The sequence below is a fragment of the Amyelois transitella genome, chromosome 4, assembly GCF_032362555.1.
Source record: "Amyelois transitella isolate CPQ chromosome 4, ilAmyTran1.1, whole genome shotgun sequence".
Lineage (NCBI taxonomy): Eukaryota > Metazoa > Arthropoda > Insecta > Lepidoptera > Pyralidae > Amyelois > Amyelois transitella.
Window position 1 is genome coordinate 11459889 of NC_083507.1, and position 23922 is coordinate 11483810.

The window sequence follows — 23922 nt, forward strand, 5'->3', positions numbered from 1 at the left end:
GTTCGTTACCGCTTCTTTTGCACTGATGCTTTGGAAGCGGCACTAAACTTAGTTTTAAGTTATTTATTTGACTTCAACCTAAGTTGTGAAACCAAACGATATGACAATTATTAAGCGATATGAAGTATCCTATAATTTGAATTGAGTTCCACTACTTTCAATGACCTGCGAATTGTAAACGTACCATTAATAAATAATACAGGTATTATATTTTATCTCGGACGTTTCATCATCATCATGTAACATAAATCATGTAACGATGACGGTCACCGTCTGAATACATACCCTTATTCAGAAGCATATTCGCTCATTACAACTATGAATTGTTTTCCTAATAAACTAACAGCCCTATCACGCTCAAAGAAGCACATTATGCCGGCAAAACATTAATAATTCAAACAAATGCTACCTGAAATTATTGCTGAAACTGAAAATTAATTACTGTGTTACACCCATGAACCACTGTTGTAGCAAAATGCAAATTTTGACACGTTAATTTTGTTGCATTATTGTAATTTTTAATGCTAAATGACGTGACTTGACTTCCAGCGCTTCATGCTTGAGAAGAGAAAATATAATTGTAAGTAAATCAGGTATATTTTTAATATATACGGGACAAATTACACTGATTGAGTTAGCCTCGAAGTAAGTTCGAGACTTGTGTTTCGAGATACTAACTCAACGACACTATATTTTATAATAAATACTTACTATATACAAGATATTCAATGACTCTGTAGCGGGAGCGAAGTTTCGGGTTCGCCACTAAAAGAAAGATCTGCACCCGCAGCGTGGGTTTATTCCACTTCGGTCATATAACATAGAATCACGTCTATATCTCCTGCGGGGTAGACAGAACCAACAGTCTTCAAAAGATTGGCCACGTTCAGCTGTTTGGCTTATTGATAGAATTGAGATTTAAATAGTGACAGGTTGCTAGCCCATCACCTCAAAGAGGAATCCCAAGTATATAAACCCATGACTTAGTTTCCTTTTACAATATCCATGGGAAAGAGATGGAGCGGTCCTATTCTTTTTTCTATTGGTGCCGGGAACCACACGGCACTTTGGTTTGGCATTCGTTTTATCGCGCTATAAAAACGGCCTCGCGAGTGCTATGCTGCGGAGGCTGGATAGCTGTACAAACATACAAACACGTAATTACATATTTATTCCTTACGTGGTAGACAGAGCCAACAGTCTCGGAGAGACTGATAGGCGACATCCAGCTAATATGGCTAAGTGATGGAATTGAGGTTAACATTATGACAGGTTGCTATCCAATCGCATAAAATAGATTCTCAAGTCATTTTTGGAAAGATAGGAAGATAGGAACGGAGTATAAAGAGAGTTGATTATTTCTGAAATGTTAGAACACGATTTTGCGTCAAAATATATCTGTTGTCCGTTCTATACTATTAAATATTACCTCAATTGTATACACCGGGGATTATGAATTACATTATCTTAAAATATTTTATAGAATCGGCCCTTTTATTTCAAGGTACCGTAATGTAATTATTTAATTAAAATGAAAGGTCTGTCCGTATCTTACCTTAAGGCAGGCATTTTGGAATTGAGTGGGATTTGAATATCACGTAAAATATTACGTATTATTTGAACGAACGAATGAATAGGGGAGAATGAATGGATTTTTAATGTATTTAAGGATTTTTAATAAATGTATTTATTCAGTTAATGTGTGTTCATTAATCTAGTCTAAGCTGGTTGGTTCTCTTACAAGGCTCTTGAGCACCAAAAGAATAAAAGCATTTGTCGGTATGTATGTAATTTAGGTACACGACTTTCTCATAGTTTTTGGCAAATTCTAGGACTTCATAGAGGTCGCAATGGAGACATGATTTTTTCAAGTTATAAATAAATAAATATACACGGGACTGATTACACAGATTGAGTTAGCCTCGAAGTAAATTTGAGACTTGATTAACGAGATGCTAACTCAACGATACCTACTATATTTCAAAATAAATACTTACAAAGATAAACATCCTAGATTCAGGCCAATCAGAAAAATTCCTTTCTCATCATGTGTCATCAGTTATTTTGCAAAAAGTGTTAGTTAAATAATTAACTCCAGCGTTTATCCTTCTCGTTTCAAGTCTCGCTCGAAATCCTTTTAATCCTTCGAACTGCAACCAAACCAGTACGAATTAAACTCTATTGAAAAGTAGTCTTTTAACTGGAAAAGTGTTTGCAAAAACACCGAACGGTGTCGATCCCAGCTAAATTAAGGTGTATTAATTTTAAGACCTTAATTACTTACCATTCATCCGTCTTAATTGGCTGCTTTAATCAGATTGCAGGGTTCGAAGCCCGAATAAATGACACCTTTGATGTCGACATCAAAGCGATTGGGGTGATATATATTTTTCACGTGACATCAACAGAGTTTTTGTATAAGGTATTGATTGCATTCATTGTAGGGTCGGTTGAGAGTGTGAACATGGCTTATTTTTGGGGTTCCGTTGTCTTTAAAAGAAAAATAATTCTTTATTCTCTGTCCGGAACTCTTCCGTTATTTAGTGACTGACAGACACAAAGCACAGTACGCACAGATACTAGAAATTTGGTATGACCGTTTCTTATGTGATTTAGGTGTATTATAACAGAGGATTTAGGGATATTCTTACGGGAATTGGAATTTACGGAATGATATTTCGTTTAATGCAGGCGGGGCCGTGGGCTTTCTTTAGTTATTTTATAAAATAAACCGATTAAATGAATACCTTATAGATTAATAGCTTTTTCGCTCTGACAGCGAAGAGAACATAGTGCTAATAGCATTATCTAACAGTCTACTAATTAGTCAAGACAGATAACCTTTGTGTGATAATAAATATAATATGTTTTATATATATAATGCATAGTATATTAAACATACTTAATGTACTAAAAATATATCTATACTATTAATAAAGAGAAACAATTTGTATTTTTATTTTTTTGTATGTTTGTGACGAATAAACTCAAAAACTACGGAACTGATTTAAATGATATTTGGCTCAGATATAAAATAGACCCAGAATAGACCTTTGGGAGTGTCATATAGTTTACTTTTTTACTGGAATTTCCCACGCGAGCGAAGCCAAAAGCTAGTAAAAAATAACTAAACCTAATGAACTAAATAATAATTAAAAGTATTCTTGCTTTAGGCGATGGGCTAGCAACCTGTCTCTATGCTCGTAACAATAACAAAGTCATGAAACCCCAACGGTGAAGTCTCATCCTGAGCCAAGCTCAATGGTTTTCTATGATGTCGATGAACACGAAATAGATGCGATAATAACAAGTCTCCGCAGTGACTGCGCTATTGGCTGGGATGGTATATCTGCACGTATTTTGCAGACATCGAAACTAGTTTTTGTTCCCTTGCTTACCCACATTTGTCAATTAGCGATATCTACTGGCAAATTTCCTGATGCTTTTAAGAAAGCTTTAGTGCATCCAATCTATAAGTCTGGAAATAAAGATGATGTGTCCAATTATAGACCCATATCGGTTCTAACTGCTCTCTCTAAAATTTTAGAAAGGATTTTAAACAATAGGCTGATAAACTATTTGGAGTCAAAAAATATTCTAGCAAAAAATCAGTTTGGTTTTAGGAGGGGTATTAGTACAGAAGATGCAGTCAATTCATTACTCGAAACGATTGTTGAGGCATTGGATGGTAAACACCGATGTATTGGTATGTTCTTGGATCTATCCAAAGCCTTTGACACCGTTTCGATTCCCTTGCTTGTAACAAAATTAGAAAGCATTGGTATTCGCGGTCTTCCCCTCTCAATTTTCGAGGACTACCTACAAAATCGCACTCAATGTGTAAAGATAGATGGGGTGGTAGGTGATGAGCGAAAACTTGTATTTGGTGTCCCGCAGGGATCTATTCTTGGCCCAACCTTGTTTCTCATATACATAAATGATCTATGTAAGCTTCACATCCCTCATTGCCAGATTTTCGTTTACGCAGACGACACTGCTATGATCGTTAAAGCTCCAAATTGGCCGACAGCTTTTGAGCGTGCTGAAAAATCATTATCCCAGATCATATCTTGGCTAGACTCAAACTTACTAACCCTAAATTCAACCAAAACAAATTATATAACCTTTGCGATAAACTCGTCCACTTTGCCTCCAGAAAACGAATACAGTATCAAAGCGCATACTTGTGGGGATAATTTCTCAAACTGTACCTGTCTGCCTTTAACTAGATCGTGTACTGTTAGGTATTTGGGGGTTCAAATCGATAATTTCTTAACATGGAAACAGCATATTAAAGCTTTAGTCCCAAAAATAAGAAAACTCATATACATTTTTAAAAACCTAAATAAATGCGCAGACCTGGATACACTAAAGCTAGTTTATAATGCACTTTGTAAGTCCTTATTAGCATACTGTATTACTGCATGGGGTGGTGCAGCCAAGACCACGATTATGCCGTTGGAAAGAGCTCAAAGAGCCGTTCTTAAGGTTATGACAAGAAAACCTTATCGGTATCCCTCTACAAAACTTTATGCCGATACATCAGTGCTAACAGTAAGACAGATCTATATTATGATGACCCTTCAAAGGAAACACACACAATTGCCATATGACCCGACTATATATGAGCGGAGACGCAGATCGGATCTCGTGTGCGCTACCCCCATCCACAGAACAGTTTTTGCATCTCGGCACTTTAAAGTGTTTGGATGCTGCATATATAATAAAGTTAATAAGATATTAAATATATATCCCAATTCTAAAAGAATAATTAAAGAGAAAATTAAACAATGGTTATTAACACTAGATTATACCAAAACAGAAGACCTTATCTAACTTATGAGCTATTTCAAAATAAACTTCAAAAATAAATATAAATAAATATACATATACAATACATGCATGCGAATATATTGAGTTGTAAATGGGCACTTGTGACATTTTCTTTTTCTTTTATTTTCCTTTTAATGACGGTAGAGAGCATATATTTATGTAGAAATAAGATTTTTATTCTTATTTTCTAAAATACAAAATATGGTGTCAACAGACTAATTTCTACAAATTCCCAAAATACAGAAAATTTCTAGTTTGGGAATTACTGAATCAAACATATCTGTATTCTTTTCAATTGTTTCTTTAATAAGCCACTTCCGTAGGCCCCTCATGACGCCTCACGTGAATTGTAATCACAGGTTAGTTCCTAGCTCAATCGCGGGTTGCTGATTTGTGGAGCATGCGGATTTGGCGCTGTTTACATTAACCATGTACTTTAGCGTAAGTAGTTTAAGAAACTATCAATAAATTTATTTTATTATTTTATTATTATTATTATTAACCTCATCTAACAAACTTCATAAGCGGTATAAAATTTTAAAAGCAAACAAAGTGGAATTCATTAAAACTTGACGTCAAAGTCTATCGCGGTGTTAATCTGCTCTTTGTCGGTGTTACATTAAAGTCTATAATTCAAATTCAAATTCAAAATTTTTATTCATTACTAGCTGTGCCCGCGAGTTCGTCCGCGCGGAACAGTTATTTTGGGCATCATTGAAGCCCACAAGGCTGAATAATTATACCCGTTTTTTTAACACATTTTCCATTATTTCATCGCTCTTAATAGTTGCAGCGTGATGTTATATAGCCTAAAGCTTTCCTCGATAAATGGTCTATTCAACACAAAAAAATTTCAATTCGATCCAGTACCTAGTTCCTGAGACAAGCGCGTTCAAACAAACAAACTCTTTAGCTTTATAATATTAGTTTAGATTATAGGATACTATCATATCGCTTAAAAATTGTAAAATTTTTTGGTTTCATAACATTGGTTGACGTCAAAAAAATTACTTAAAACTAATTTACTGCCTCTTCCAAGGCGTCAGTATAGATGATAAGACTTTACCAAGGATAATACCAGTATTTATCATGAGACTTCGCTTCGGTAAGTTAGTTACAAAAATAAAAAATAAAATCATTGAAAAGCTACGATTAATTTTCTAATGCAAACGTTCTAACACGTTTAATTTTAAACACAATGAACGTTCATCGGAGGAGTGTGTACATAGCGGCGTCTGTTAAATTGAGCTTAAATTTTAAAAAGAAAATAGGTACTTTTGTGCCGTGTGGTTCCCGGCACCAACAGAAAAAGAATAGGACCACTCCATCGCTTTCTTTTTATGCAAATAAAAATATATTGAATCTTATTAAAGTTGAAATATAATCCAATCATCCAAAAATTTCCTAATTCAGTTCCTATGACACCACTCTGATTATTATTATGAGAGTCCAAATATTAATTACGTTAAAAGCTTAATTCAAGCGACGCCCGGCTCGGTTAATACTAATTATTTCCTTAAGGCAACTCAGCTGAATAATTTAATTTTTTGTCCCAGTTCGTGAAGTTGGAAGGATACAACAAATTTAATATGACTTGAATGAATAAATAAATATATATATAATATATGAATTGAATTAAATATTTATATGAATTGGTGCTGGGAACCACACGGCACCAATACAAAATAAATAATAAAAAATGGATAAACTAAATGAAAGATACTTTAGGTTTCTAGAGATCAAACATATGTATATACATAATACATACATATATCACGTCTTAACAGGGTAGGCTAAGCTATAACAGTCGAAAAGAGTGAAAGGCCACGTTAAGATGTCTTAATGGTGGAATTGAAATCAAACTGCACATACTACAGTCTCATCAATACTAATATTATAAAGCTGAAGAGTTTGTTTGTTTGAACGCGCTAATCTCAGGAACTACTGGTTCGAATTGAAAATTCTTTTTGTGTTAAATAGACCATTTATTGAGGAAGGCTTTAGGCTATTAACATCAAGCTGCAACTATTAGGAGCGAAGAAATAATAGAAAATGTGAAAAAAAAAAAAACGGCATCCTTGAGGGCTTCACTGAAGCCCAAAATAACTATTCCACGCGGACGAAGTCGCCGGCACAGCTAGTATACACACATACGTCAGCGTCTATTACTAGTAAAATTATTTATGTATTCCTTTGAAATTCGCAGAAAACATTACGCCGCTCGTGCAGCGGTCAATTAGTACATAACAGATGAATACTGATATCATGGAAGCGTATAAGTCAGTAGGTAATTGCTTTTAATAATAAACAGGCCGAGTGAATCAAGCGATCACATCCGTGCCCAACTACAAATCACTACAAAAATTGTGGTGCAAAGTGTGAGCTGAGCGGACAATATAATGATTATTATTTCTATATACATATGGTCACGTCTATATCCCTTGTGGGGTAGACAGAGCCAACCGTCGTCGAGATTCAAGGAGCGACAGGTTGCTAGCCCATCGCCTAAAAAAGAATCCCAAGTTTGTAAGCCTATCACTTAGTCGCCTTTTACGACATCCATGGGAAAGAGATGGAGTGGTCCTATTCTTTTTTGTATTGGTACCGGGAACCACACGGTATTGTTATTTCTTTTGACATTATTTCATGATCCGTGTACAGTGAAGAGGGGGATTTTTTTTAAATTAGAATTAATGAATTACTACTGATACTAGGATAATAGTCCTATTTTATTTGGGATAAGTGGGATTAGACGGGAATTATCTTGTGGTGCAAAAAACTTACAGTAGCTTATCATCATTCCATTAATAATTGGAATTAGCTAATCGTTTGGGTATGGAATGGCAAAAACAATTTTATTATGCGATTCATAAATTAAACTTGCTGAGAAAATTGGGACTGGTGTTTGGAAAACCCAGTATACATATGTGACTCTCATCCTTACACAGGATTCGGGTTGCGCCTATATAGACCACGATCTTGGATGGAGTAAGTCAGTTTTACACGAAGCGTCTCTCGTCTGACCTCCGCAAGCTTGTAGTGGATTGGTTAAAAAATGTTTTTACATGAAGCATCTTCTGCGTGACCTCTGCATCTTAGCTGAGTAACCCGGTAACCTTCCTACATGTCAAGGATTTAAGGTAGTTATTACAATACCTTGAAAGCATATATATTAAATACTTGTTGTTATTGAAGAGCGGGATCTCCTAACACAGGTAATTCCTTACTTAAAAGGAGATCTCGGTCACAAATATGTTTGATCTAAGTTGGTACAGAAATGAAGAAATTATTTATTTAAAATTATTTATTATATAAGTGCACTTCTGGACCAAAGCCTCCCCAGAGTTGGTGGGTTCTTTCAATACTGTAGGTTAATTTCCGCTTCATTCCTTAACTTGGGCCGCACCACATACCGGGTTCTTCGGTCATATATCAAGCACATTCAGACACATTGGTCATTTAATGAATTGCAGCCAACTATACTGATGCTTCGGAAATCTGTTGTGATTTAAACAAAGCATTAAATTATACGGGTTTCCTTTTATTTTTTAAACTAGCTGTGCCCGCGATTCCGTCCGCGTGGAATAGTTATTTTGGGCAACATTGAATCATCAATCATCAAGGATGAATAATTCTCCCCGTTTTTTTTCACATTTTCCATTATTCCTTTGCTCCTTATAGTTGCAGTGTGATGTTATATAGCCTAAAGATTTCCTGGATAAATGGTCTATTTATAATAATTTTTCAATTCGAACCAGTAGTTCCTGAGATTAGCGCGTTCTAACAAACAAACTCTTCAGCTTTATAATATTAGTATAGATACATATGTTTAAGAGTTTATTTTGGATAACAAATATGTATAAATATTTTAATGGCAAATAATGCCATTGCCATTACATTAATACTGCATTACTTTTTATAATTTTTTGTTTTAAAAGTCAGGCGAAACAATGATTATACAACCGGACCCACGTTTTGGGTTTTTATATAATTATGAAAGCCTGATCTAGAAATGTAATATGACTCTAGTTATAAAATATATTTTTCTTCTGATTAATAAATTTCATTGATTTTCATTATATTGTAAACCTTATTAAAAGAACAACTAAATTTAAAAAATATATCTACATAGGTACCGATCATTTAATTTGCTATAATTGTTGCAACAGTTAGCTATAGCGGTTTTTGAAAAATGGCGACATAATCATTTTTACATATAGAAGTCGAATATTCGATTGTCAATAATTTTCCTTGTAAGTCCCCTTAAGCCTTATAGATCACTAGCTGTGCCCGCGACTTCGTCCGCGTGGAATAGTTATTTTGGGCATCATATTATAAAGAACGCTGGTTCGCCGTATTTAAATGTTTCGCTGCAAATTGCTTATAACGACTATATCTCAAAACCTATTCGTCTGATTTATATACTGTAAATGGCAATTTTAGTCTACATGAAAAGCCGAAAGTAATAAACATATTTATTTGGATAAGGATTAATACTGAATTAAAGAAAATTGGTTTCAAAATAACTTATGTTTATAATGAAAAAATAATCTTAAGAAATGAACATAAAAGTGGTTATTGTAAGTAAACCTTAAGAAATAGATATATGCACTCGCGGACTTTTTTGTGGCAAAAAATGAGTACTTCACATCTTTAGTACATTGTTTTACTATATCTTTGTTGGTTTTCGCAGCGTTTGCGTGGAAAGCTCGCAGATGGCCGACTCATTCAACTTTTACCTGCATTGTTGACGTTTCCCGTAGGAAATTCGGGATAAAATGTAGCCTATAGCCTTCCTCGATAAATAGACTATCTAACAGTGAAAGAATTATTCAAATCGGTTCAGTACTTTCTGAGATTAGCGCGTTTAAACAAACAAACAAATAAACAAACAAACAAACAAAACAAACTCTTCAGCTTTATAATATTAGTATAGATTCGAATGTTTATAAGCTCGAAGTATCATTAAGTCAAAATCAATTAAATACTATCAGTACCCCACTTCCTTTCTGTCAAAAGACAAACAAAGGCGAAGAAAGTGAATTTTGTTTTATTAAAAAGCTTCAATACACTAATTGTAACATTACTTGAAAAGGTATAACGATCATGAAAATCATATTACCAGCTCTCGGTGGGAAAGGCAATTGAAACCATTATGACCTGTACATCTGATTCAGCTAAATTCATTGCAAATTCGCTCCTATTACCGCGTCATAGAGTTCCACGCAAGGTAACTTGATATGCGATTGACTGTACTAATGGGTGAAGATGGCTTCCGACTCCAATATGGAAATGGTTTTTGTTAATCCAAAGGGTCTGTGTTGGTACTTAATTAATTGCTATAATTTTATTCCCTTTTTATTAACTCTTGGCCACGTTTTACATACATACATACATATGACCACGTCTATATCCCTTGCGGGGTAGACAGAGCCAACTGTCTTGAAAGACTGACAGGCCACGTTAAGCCACGTTCACGTCGACCACGTATTTTGATTCATATTTTTGCTAATATCTCGATTTTTTTTTAAATAACATTTGTAACGCAAAACAAATTGTATTAGTTTTAGGTTAATTCTTTAATTATAAAGTAGTCAAACAATTTCGCAATTGTATGTTATATTTAAGTTTTGAATTTAGTTATCTTACTCAAATTGGAAAATAATCTTAGTGCTATTCAAATTTTTAAGTATAGTGTGACTAAGTCAAGTTATGCCAAGACCAAACGAGATCTACTTCTGCGTTTGTATGCACTACAGAATACCAACTTATTAATAAAAATACCTAGTATTTTGTCACCGCGTACGTGTGAGTACCATGTAACACAAAATAATAATGCGAACGAACGAGCACTTGTTACCGAGTATTTGCGTACAATAGCCGGTGGACGCTTGTTAGTACCAGTTAGTACCAGTTTGAACTGGTTTTGGGCAGATCCCACCTGTTATTTGTGGAACGGCGCCAACTATTTTCAATGGGCGTTACGTGAAGCAGTTGACTTTTATTTAGGCAGGTATTGAAAAGAGATGAATGAGATATTCTTGGAGATAATTGTATTCTATTTGATGTCACGTTTTTCTAATAGTCCTTTAGTCTGATTTTCCTTTAGTCGAATGGTTATCAGACCGAAAAAGGTTACCAGTTCCGAAGTATACTTGTACTAATCTTGCCAGGATGATGTACTATTAATAACTCTTTTCATCATTTTATTAAGAATTAAACTTTCCCTTGGATGTCGTAAAAGGCGACTAAGGGATTACTAATGAAATTGGCAATACAGCTGAACGTAGTCTTTTGGTATTTTAACCTCTGTTTTCCCACAAGACATACAGATGTAATAATATGTATGTATGTATATATCGGGACTAATGCCAAGTGGTAATCCTCTTGAGTTTGAATCAATAGTTATATTATAACTTATATAACTATAGATTCAAACTCAGAATGATTTATCAAAGAGAATATTTTCTTTATCAGCTTTTGCCACTGACTTGATTTACTCGTAACTTTACTAATATTATGTCACATAGATATACATAGCTAATGTAATGCAAACATGGCTTATAATTACCAGCAATCATGGCCTCAATGCGCTAGGTTATCTAACATCGACAGCATACATTCATGACTACATATTATAATGTAGATATATGTATGTAGGGCTGCCAAGGCTGTATTTAGTAGGAAACGAAATAATAGAATAGCAACTACATAATTTGAATCGTACTCAACATAGTAAATTGATCCTTCAAATGGTCCGATATAAAATTCATACATACTTATAATCACGTCTATATCCCTTGCGGGGTAGACAGAGTCAACAATCTTGATAAGACTGATAGGTAGTCCACGTTCAGCTGTTTGGCTTTATGATGGAATTGAGATTCAAATAGTGACAGGTTGCTAGCCCATCGCCTAAAAGAAGAATCCCAAGTTTATCAGCCTATCCCTTAGTCGCCTTATAGGACATTCATGGGAACGAGATGGAGTGGTCCTATTCTTTTTTTATTGATGCCGGGAACCACACGACACCAATATAAAATCTTTAAAACATTGAAAGTTAATATATTTGGGATTTAGACAAAGTAATATATTCTTGTAATTTTTTCAAGGACCCGTTTACAGCCCCTGCAGCGCTATGCCGTTCTTATCGCGCGAAAAGCTATCTCTGTTTCGCTTTTTATTATGATCTGAAACGGGACAGAGATATGTTTTCGCGTGTTAAAAATGGCGTCTTTAAGGCGGTTGGAGCTAAACTTTGTTGGTCGTTTTAGCGTGAAGTCTTTTCAGTGACACCAACACATGTCCCCTTAAAGGGCAAAAGATGGCAGAAGACCTAACGGCAGTACAATTTAAATGACTGAAATCCTAAGTCAAAAAGCCTGTTATTGAGACAAATGGTATTTCAAAAAGTACATGTAAATAATAATAATAAATATATACGGGACAAATTACACAGATTGAGTTAGCCTCGAAGTAAGTTCGAGACTTGTGTTACGAGATACTAACTCAACGATTCTAAATTTTATAATAAATACTAATATAGATAAACATCCAAGACCCAGGCCAATCAGAAAAAGTTCTTTTCTCATCATGCCCTGACCGGGATTCGAACCCGGGACCTCCTGTGTCACAGCCAAGCGTACTACCGCTGCGCCACAGAGGCAGTGTAATATATAAATCTTTAGTTAGCACGTGTATGAAAAGAGGTGACGCTCGCAACGCACGCACTATAAAAGGCCTCTTCACTACATAGTATAAAACAAAGTCGCTATTTTAGTCTGTTTGTTTGTATGCTTAAATCTTTAAAATTACGCAACGGATTTTGATGCGGTTTTTTGTAACAGGTAGAGTGATTCAAGAGGAAGGTTTTTATGTACAATTTTTTCCGAATTTTGCACCCGTGCGAAGCCGGGGCGGGTCGCGAGTAAAACATAAGAGACAAAGCGTTACACCCAATTTCCGAAATACAAACGAAATAATCCATGAAACACAAGTTTTAATGAACTTTTTGAACTCAAGTAACGAGCAGCGATCTCAGATTCCGTCCACGAATAACTGATAGTTGGTAACCCTAATTCAGGCTGAAACCGGAAGCGACCGGCGCATACGTGGCGGGTGTACTGAACTTGTTGGAAAGTATCGTTTATACTTCAAGATTAGTTGATGATGAAGATTAGAAGATGAGTAAAGTCATTGCACCACCCGTACATCCATCTCAGTTTGGTCCGAAGGTTCGACTGGCAGAGAATGCCTTGTGGCATTAAGTCCACCTGTTGTACATTTTACGTGCATAAAGTTTAAAAAAATAAATAAATTAGTTATTATGACGTCGTATCACATCGGTCTCCTCGGCGTCCCTCTTCACAGTCGCGCGCGCATCCCGGATTCACTTTTGGACTATCAGCATTCACCAAGTTTAGTAGCTCGTTATCCTCTAGCTGCTATTTGCTGGATTTCAAGTCTATAGCTATACCTACAACCTTGTAAATCAAGTTCAAACAAATTGTTGTCTTTATTCAATCAATAATTTAATCATTTTTAATTTCTCATTATCTGCGACGTTTTACTAAAACGCCACAATAAACAACAATGAAATTTCATTGAATAAGTGAAAGTAAATTCAAGAGAAACTACTTAAGCATGTAAAAGTTACAAGCAAGAGTGATCAATCAATCAATAAACATAAGATAAAAAACAAAATACAACAAAAAGGAGAATAATGATCGCGACTTATACTTTCTTTTTGATCGCACTTCATTATTTAAATACTGTCCTATTAGGCCTATTTTCTATTACTTGGATCGCGTACTGTATTATTGAAATGGTTTTAATTCGTAGAAAATTATTATTTTCCGAACCATGTAGACGATCCTAAATAAACAAAATGTTAGCTTTAGCAATATTCCAAAAGGATATTTGGCTATGCACTAATTTCCTTCGATAGGTTGGTAATTAGTTGCTATATATACAGTACAAAAAAGAATAAGACCACTCCATCTCTTTCCCATTGATGTCGTAAGACGATTAAGGGATAGACTTACAAACTTGGGATTCTAATTTTAGGCGATGGGCTAGCAACCTGTCACTATTTGAATCTTAAATCTATCATTTAGCCAAATAGCTGAGCGTGATCTATCAGTCTTTCCAAAACTGTTGGCTCTACCTACATCGCAAGGGTATAGACATGAATATATGTATATGTGTATTTTATATCGGACCATTTGAAGGATCAATTTACTATGTTGAGTACGATTCAAATTGGTTGAGGTTGAGCTAGCCCCAAGCTTAGTGCCATAATACTTTTATCTCGTTCGTTCGATCGTTATGAAGTGCTATCTCAACGATACCATTTTTTTTTTATATATTTTATTTTAATTACATTGCCGTGTAGTTCCCGGCAACAATACCAAAAAGAGGAAGACCAATCCATCTCTTTCCCAAAATCGTTAAAGGCGACTCAAGGATAGGCTCATAAACTTGGGATTCTTCTTATAGGCGATGGGCTAGCAACCAGTCATTATTTGAATTTCAATTCTATCATTAAGCCAAAGAGCTGAACGTGGCCTATCAGTCTTTTGGCTCTGTCCCACAAGGTACAGTGAGGTGACGTATGAATATTTATGTATTTTAATTACAAATTTTACATATAAACGTGCCGTGTGGTTCCTGGCACCAATATAAAAAAGAATAGGACCACTCCATCTCTTTCCCATGGATGTCGTAAAAGGCGACTAAGGGATAGGCTTACAAACGTGGGATTCTTTTTTAGGCTTTGGGTTAGCAACCTGTCACTATTTTCTATCTCAATTCTATCATTAAGCCAAAAAGCTGAACGTGGCCAATCAGTCTTTTCAAGACTGTTGGCTCAGTCTATCCCGCAAGGGATATAGACGTGACCATATGTATGCATGTATGTATAAATAAACATCGTCCACCGAAGCTAATAAAGAAAAGTTAGTTCTTAACACATAGGCACTACCTAGTTACGAACATTTAGTTTTCCTTCAATTCTAGATCACGCTGAACTGAAATTAATCAAACAAGCGTAACCCGAACGCATTAATTGAAAATTCTCGAAGCTTCGAGAAGTTCCTTTACACCGTTGACAATGTATTAAGGTTGGCAGCCAATTTGGTAGCTTAATTACGACAAAGGGTTGCACGGCCGCATTACAGAGGCCACTTTATTATACACTATGTTTGATCCAATTTCAGGCCCAATATTAGGGTTAGTGACGCGTTCAACTTTCAACGGCCTCTGTGGCGCAGCGGTAGTGCGCTTGTCTGCGACACCGGAGGTCCCGGGTTCGAATCCCGGCCAGGGCATGATGTGGAAATAACTTTCTCCGATTGGCCTGGGTCTTGGATGTTTAGCTATATAAGTATTTATTATAAAACTAGTTTCCCCCCGCGACTCCGTCCGCGCGGATGTCGGTCTTCGCGTGGATGTACGCAGATTGTAAAAGTAATGAAGAAAAAGGCAAATAAACTTGGGATTCTGTGAAGAGTTAGCAACTCCCCTATTTAAATCAAATAGCTGAACGTGATCTTTTAGTCTTTTCAAAACTGGCCAAGTCGTCCACATAAGCATTAAAGACGAATATGTGTGTTATAAAGGCGTGCCGTGTGGTTCCCGGCACCAATAAAAAGAAAAGAATAAGACCACTCCTTCTCTTTTCCATAGATGTCATAAAAAGCGACTAAGGGATAGGCTTATAAACTTGGGATTCTTCTTTTAGGCGATGGGCTATTTGAATCTCAATTCTATCATCAAGCCAAAAAGCTGAACGTGGCCTATCAGTCTTTTCAAGATTGTTGGCTCTGTATGTATGTATGTATAAAGGCGAATATGTTTGAGCGTCGGTGGTAAGGTGCCCGGTTAAAATGCGTGTTGCGCGTAAAGACACCGGTTCAAATCCCACCGCGTCCATGTACCAATGACTATGTTCGAAGTTATGTACATTAGTTTGATTACTAACCGATGCTCTTACGTTGAGAAAACCTGCACATTCCTTTCCCTTAGTCGCCTTTTATGACATCCATGGGAACGAGATAGAGTGGTCCTATTCTTTTTTTTTCATTGGTGCCGGAAATCACACGGCACATGCTATTACAGTGAGGGAAAACATCGTGAGGAAACCTACATGTGTAACCATTGATCCAATACGGGTTAGGTTGCCATGCAAATGTTGCGGAGGTCAGACGGGAGTCATTTTGTGTAAAAACCTGACTTACCCAATACAGGATCCATGGTCAAGACTTACCCTGACCTCCGATGCAACCAGAACTTTAGGCATGAAGAAGAAGAAGAAGATGTATTTAATGTACCTATTTTTTTTTTCATCAGAATCCCCGCATTTTGACTTTTATTCATAGTAATACTCCATTATACATTCATAGGATAATTACGTGTTATAATCTGTTATGCATGTCTAAGGTATCTTGTTAACACTAATTAGAACATGTTTTAGGTAACTAAAGTATAATTAGCGTTAATATATGTATATAAAAGGTTAATAATATTTCTTCCAGGGAGAGTAGACCTACATACATATAATCAAGTCTATATCCCTTCCGGGGTAGACAGAGCCAACAGACTTCAAAGGCTGATAGGCCACGTTTAGTTCTGAGTGACGGAATTGCGATTCAAATAATGAAATGTTGCTAGCACATTGCCTACAAGAGGTATTCCAAGTTTATAAGCCTATCCTTTATTAAAATTCAAATTCAAAAATATTTATTCATTATATTTAGAGATTTTTTTACTTTTTAGACTTTACATTATAGGACACTTCATATCACTTAATAATTATCATTTTGTGGTTTCACAACATTGGTTGACGTCAAATAAATTACTTACTTAGATTTACTGCCGCTACCGAAGCGTCAGTACCTACAGAAGAAGCGGTAACAAACTGCACTGCAGCATTTACTTAGTGGCTGATTGAACAGACGGATTAGTCGTATTTACACGACATGAACACCCCCACTTACCGTTTTACAAATTCTGATCATAAATTCTCATCTAGCTGTCGGGCAGCAACACAAAAAAATGCTATTCAAAAACTCGCTACAAATGTGACACCAGTTATAGGCATATAAAAATGAGTTATATGGTTGTATGAAACAGTTATACGGCGTATCTAGGCGTTCATGGCGAATTGGATAAGTAAACTTTATTTTTAACATAATATCACTTCAACAACTTTTTTTTAAATAATAAAAAAAAATACAGTGATTAGGTTTTCATTTATAAATAAATAATTTGTGGAACTATTCGTCATAATTGGAGTAAATTTTGGTAACTGCATTATCCTGCGACACAGATAAGAAATAAAGTAAAAAATAATTTAATTCAAGAAAAACATATAAACCTACATATATAATCTTAATAGCTTGTAAGTTGATGAGAAGTTAAACATACATACATAAAATCACGCCATTTTCCCGGAGGGGTAGGCAGAGACTATATCTTTATACTTGTCACGATCTCTGCATACTTCTATCGCTTCATCCACATTCATAACTCTCTTCATGCAAGCTCGACGATTTCTGGTACTCTTGACCTGACCTTTCGCCAGGACGTTCTTAATTTGATGAGTAGAATGCATAACGCAATAATCTGCTAAAAAGATGACGTCGCACTATGAAAATATTTCTTTTTAATAAATGTTTCACATTATATTGTCATTACATATGTACCTACTTTTAACATTTGCACACTGTCATGACGATAAAACTTGTTGGAAGTCTATTTTAATTTTGACATCTTAAATGCATTTATATGTTGTGTACGTACATATGTTTTTGCAAATAAATTTATCTTATCTTATCTTAATGAAAATCTCCATGAATCGTTGAAAAACATGCATGGTCGTGTTTAAACACGGTTTACGTTATAAGTTCCTAAAAATCATTACAAAATACGTATGTCAGAAAAAAACTTCACTTAGCCAATTGTTATCTCACTCAATTAATTCAGTTTCCTGTGTTTTCACTGCTTTTATCAAAAGGTACCTACACGGTTTGAGATAAACATGATTTACTTTTATTAAAATTCCTTTGTCAGATTGTTGCTGCCCGCGGTTTTGCCTTCACGGTCTATAAGTCCTTCAACGACAATTTCAATCTTATATATTAAATTCTCGTGTCGCAATGTTTGTTCCCGTACTCCTCCGAAACGGCTTGACCGATTCTCATGAAATTTTGTGAGTCGAAACCGGGACCTCCAGTGTCACAGACAAGCTTACTACCGCTGCGTGACAGAGGCCGTCAAATATTGGATAGTATTATTAGTTTTTGATAATATTTTACCACATTGTCGATACCTGTCGATATTGTAGATATGTAGATTTTCGAGGTCAACTATCGCTCAATTGCTAGTGCTACTAAAGTATCCTAAGTTTATATAAAGAATTGATTTACTTCTAAAACCTGCACTTAAAGATGCCTTCATAAATACATATAGTCATTTCTACATATATCCCTTGCGGGGAAGACAGAGCCAACAGTCTTGGAAAGGCTGATAAGCCACGTTCAGCTGTTTGGCTTAATGATATAATTGAGATTCAAATAGAGAGACATGTTGCTAGCCCATCGCCTAAAAGAAGAATATCAAGTTTATAAGCCTATCCCTTAATCGCATTTTTCGACATCCATGGGATCGAGATGGAGTGGTCCTATTCCTTTTTTTTGGCCGGGAACCGCACATCTAAAAGATACTCTAGAGATAAGAATCTAATATAACTGTAATATACATTGTGTTTTCATGCGATTTCAAAGTCGATCATTTTGTTTAAAACGTAAAATATTTTTAATATTAGCATGATAATAACTTATGTAATAACTTCAGACAGAAGGTCGTTTAAGTAGAGACTAAATAGATTAACTGACTTGGTATTACATGGATCTCACAACTTTTTACGGTTGAAAGACTGAGCTGCGAGACTTGGGTTTTTTACAGGATGTTCTTGATGACATACATATATTTGTACAAAAACTATTTTTATACAAGTATCAAGCGAAGTATTTATTATATGTTGCGTAAAAGTCACGTTTTTCAAGTCGTGTCTTTGCCTTTAGAATAACTATAAAAACACACACACAAATATGTACATACAACATACAAATGATGATGTTTATCTATATAAGTACCTATTTATTATAAATATAGTATCGTTGAGTTAGTACCTCGTAAGACAAGTTTCGAACTTACATCGAAGCTAAGTCAATCTGTGTAATTTTTCCCGTATATATTTATAATTTATATTACATATAATCACGTCTTTATCTCTTGCGGGGTAGACAGAGCCAACAGTCTTCTAATTACTGATAGACCAGGCTCTGCTGTTTGGCCTTATGATAGAAATATCTAGTTGTGTATGCAATATGGTTGCTGGCTCTTTAGAATTGATTATAATAAAACCACTCCATATCTTTCCCATGTATGTCGTAAAAGGCGACTTAGGGAAAGGCTTATAAACTTGGGCTTCTTCTTATGGTATCTACTGGTAAGCAACCTGTCACTATTTGAATCTCAATCCCATCAGCCATACAGCCGAACGTGGCCTTTCATTGTTTTCAAGACTGTTGACTCTGTCTACCCCGAAAGGGCTATAGACGTGACTATGTGTAGTTGGTGCACCCGCTTTTTTATTTTTATACAAACATACATACATATAGTCACGTCTATATCCGGGGTAGACAAAGCCTGATAAGCCACGTTCAGTTTTTGGCTTGATAATAGAATTGCGATTTAAATAGTGACATTAATTTTAAACAGTTTATTTTTTCTGTGAAGACCTGTAATTGGCTCTAAAATTTTTCATTATAAGCATAAAAGTTGGTGATCCAAATATATATCATATATAATTTCTAATACAGGTTTATATAACTTAAAAGAAAGGCCCAACCTGGGTTCTAAAAATGTATATTTTTCAAGACAATAAAGAATATTATATTATATATATAATATGTATATATATATATTTCAAGGATTCAGTGAAGCATCTACAGGGAAAACAATCGTATCATGTTTATCCTTTAACAAACGTGTTTTTCTATCAAAAATATCAAGACGTGACACGAACTGATAGCGCTAGTCTCACGTCTTGTCCTATTCGTTCACTTGGATAACATTTATTTTTATGGTTTTGCCGAATATTATCATCTATCTTGGCCGAGAGATGAAATTGATTTAAGATATGGAAAAGTGCCGTGCGGTTCCCGGCGCCAATAGATAAAGATTCGGACTGCACTATGTATTTCTTTCCCATGAAAGTCGTAAAAGGCGACCAAGGGATAAAAAAATGCTAGACTGGGATTCTAGTTTATAGTGCATCTAAGGCTCGAAACGAAATTTTTCCTTATTCATTAATAGTTACGTCTATGTCTCTTGTGGGGTAGACAGAGCCAGCAGTCTTGAAAGACTGATAGGCCACGCTCAGCTAATAATAAAAGCTTAATAGTGACAGGTTGCTAGCCCATTGCCTAAAAGATGAATCCCAAGTTTATAGCCCACATTTGTAAATAATCCTAAAGCATATTCAGATTTATAGGGGATTTGAGGTAAGTTGTGTAATTATCAATATTTGATAGAAATCGCCAACGTTTGAAGTAAATCCTAGACCATACTCAAATTTCTGCAGACTTATGGGTGAGTTGTTTTATTACCAACATTTGATATATATCACTAAGATTTGATGAAAAAAACTGTGCCATATACAGAATATCTGTACCAACATTTGATGAGAATTGCCAACATTGGCCAGGCCAACACACGCTGGTAACCACACTCCGGCTAAATGAATGACAAACGACAACGTTGGCCGCCGCATTACAATGCGGTACGGAATTCACAATGACCAATTATCTAGATAGATACCGAATATATAATTATGACATGCCGTGTGGTTCCCGTCACCAATACGAAATAGAATAGGACCACTCCATCCCTTTCCCATGGATGTCGTAAAAGGCGACTAAGGGATAGGCTTACAAACTTGGGATTCTTGTTTTAGGCGATGGGCTAGCAACCTGTCACTATTTGAACCTGAATTCTATCATTAAGTCAAATAGCTGAACGTGGCCATTCAGTCTTTTCAAGACTGTTGGCCCTGTCTACCCCGCAAGGGATATAGACGTGACCATATGTATGTATGTATGTAATTTGTATTTTTGTGATTTCTGATCCTGGTGGAGGGAGTAATCGAGAACACGCAAAAATAAGAGGCAGGAAGTTAATACAAATTAGTAACAAGTAAACGCCTTGGGTCCAATAATTTGTTTTTTTTTTTATATAGGTATATCGGACATATCAGAATAATTGAGTTAGCCTTGAAGTAAGTGCGAGACTTGTGATAAACATCCCAGACCCAGGCCAATCAAAAAAAGTTCTTTTCTCATAATGCTCTGGCCGGGATTCGAACCGGGACCTCCGGTGTCAAGCGTACTACCGCTGCGCTACAGAGTCCGTTATGATTTCATTAGTCTTGTAAAGTGTAGTTCAGAAATGTTACCCGTCACTCTAAAATTTTTTTAATCAATTTTTCATATATAACTTTCGTGGGTATCTCCTACCTCCTGGCTTCAGTCCCGGTTGCATCCTCACCTCTGGAGAGAAGCTCGGGGTATGCCATTGACGATGGATTCTAGAACTTCTTTGGGTATGTCTATTTTGATTGATGTCTATGAGAAAATTCTGCTAGCATTTTGCTAGACATATTGTGTTTGTTTCAGGCTTAGCTTGCGTTAATCTCCTTGTTTTGACCTACAGAAGGAGGTTTTTGAAAGACGTATCGGATTACGGTCTGACGTGACACATTGTAGTAGCTATATCATTACCGTCGTTTTTATTTTTAGTAAAATAAGTAATATCGTCTAGACGGACTTGGTTGGGTGGTTTGTCGAGTAGGTAAAAATTTTTATATACCCAAAGGATTCATTTAAAATTTGCATACATACATACATACATATGGTCACGTCTATATCCCTTGCGGGGTAGACAGAGCCAACAGTCTTGAAAAGACTGATTGGCCACGTTCAGCTATTTGGCTTAATGATAGAACTGAGATTCAAATAGTGACAGGTTGCTAGCCCATCGCCTAAAAGAGGAATCCTAAGTTTATAAGCCTGAAACAATCATTTATCCCTTAGTCGCCTTTTACGACATCCATGGGAAAGAGATGGAGTGGTCCTATTCTATTTTGTAATGGTGCCGGGAACCACACGGCACTTAAAATTTGATTCAATAATAACTTATTTAGAAGTTTTCCGCCTCAAAAATAAGTAAGTTATATTGTTAATCTTAAGATTTATATTTCAAATTTAGTTGCTTAATATCTGACAGACAAATTGTCGTATTTTATTTATATTAACATGTACTGCCGTTGTGCCATCTAAAACAGGGCGTATTTAATGGGGTATATCGAAACATGAGATATAAGAATAAAGGAGATGAATCTTGCAATAGGCTATTACACTCTTTTTTGAAAACTGTTTTAAATCAATCCTGAGACTGTGTTATACCTATAGAATTTTTATTAAAATTTTTTGAAGCCGAAAAGTGCTCTAAAAACGATTTATTATTTATGATTTTGTATTTTCGCGCGAAAACGCCATCCGCCATGCTGTTTTGACTCGTGACGTCATACTTTTAGTAAACAATACGGCTCTACGTAAGAGTAAAGTAAAAAGATTTTTGTAATAATGAATTACAATACATATTGTTGGTGTCTTGTTCCTGAATGCAAGAATACAAGTATAAAAACACCAGAAAAATTGTGGATTCCACTGCCAAGTGATATTAAAATGAGAAACACTTGGTTGAAATTAGCAAGAAGAGATCCAAAGGCATTGTCTACAAAATCAAGATTGTATTTCTGTGAAGACCACTTTGATGTAAGTTAGCATTCATTGTAAATAGTAAAGTAACCACAAGTCATGTTAATATAACACCAACAACCTTTGAGTACTTTTAGGTTATGTTATGAACCTATGATGCGAGTTGATTTCATATTATATACTTATTTCATGTTTTAGCTCGAAAACGATATGAATATATATAGGTTATGTTGGATTGGTTGTGTAATAATTTACCTATTATAATTGTGTATTGTAAGAGAATGTTTAATACAATAAATACTTACATCGCTGTTTTAACATTTCTTAACTCAGCAGAACAGAAATCGGGATTGGACGCAAAAAATTTCGCCACCATCAACGTATTAATCCTCGGTAGATTTATATTGTCTGCTTTCACAAAACCGTCTTCCATGATTCTATTAAATTATTAAAGAGTAAAAACCCAAAAACGTGATAGAAATTTTAAAATTTCAAAATAAACAGAGCCTGACATCATCAATATGTTTTCGATTCGATATTTGTTTACTAAAAGTATGACGTCACGTCAGTACCCAACATGGCGGATAGCGTTTTCGACTTTTGAAGAACAGATTAAAAAAGAGGATTTATAAAATTGAATTATAAAATCCATATTGCACTTTTATGAATAATGATCGATGTTTTTCTTTTATTTTTTACAAAATCTATAAGATACGTGCATTTTTATATTTTTTTTTACATGGTGTAAAATAGCCTATTACAATCGTCTTTTGATGCGTAAGCTAGCAAAAGACAGTTGTGTACTCTTGCAAGAGAAAATATCATTAAAAATATTGATTCCTGGACTGAATGGCCAGGGTGTGTGCTTTTAACTTGGAGCTTGTGGGTTAAAATCCAGTAGAAAGCCGTTGTTATATTTGCTTTTATATATATAGAAACAACGGCGAGTGGCTGGAACTTCTCCTACCATAAAATTTTGGAATATATTTCAAATACTCAATTTTTTTTTACAAATGCATCATTTTGAATATGACGTCGTGCCGCCGCGGGCTTCTCCCTTCACTCTTTATTAAGCAAGCCGGTGCGGTCATAACTTCTCTTTGGTCTACCTCTGAGTTCACCAAGTATCTTGCTATCCTCGACCACTTGCTGGTTCTCCTTAACCTTACTTTTAACCTACTCTTCTATTTTTCTGCATCATCTTTATTTTAATTTTCCAAAAACTGTAGTCTTCTTTTAATTAATA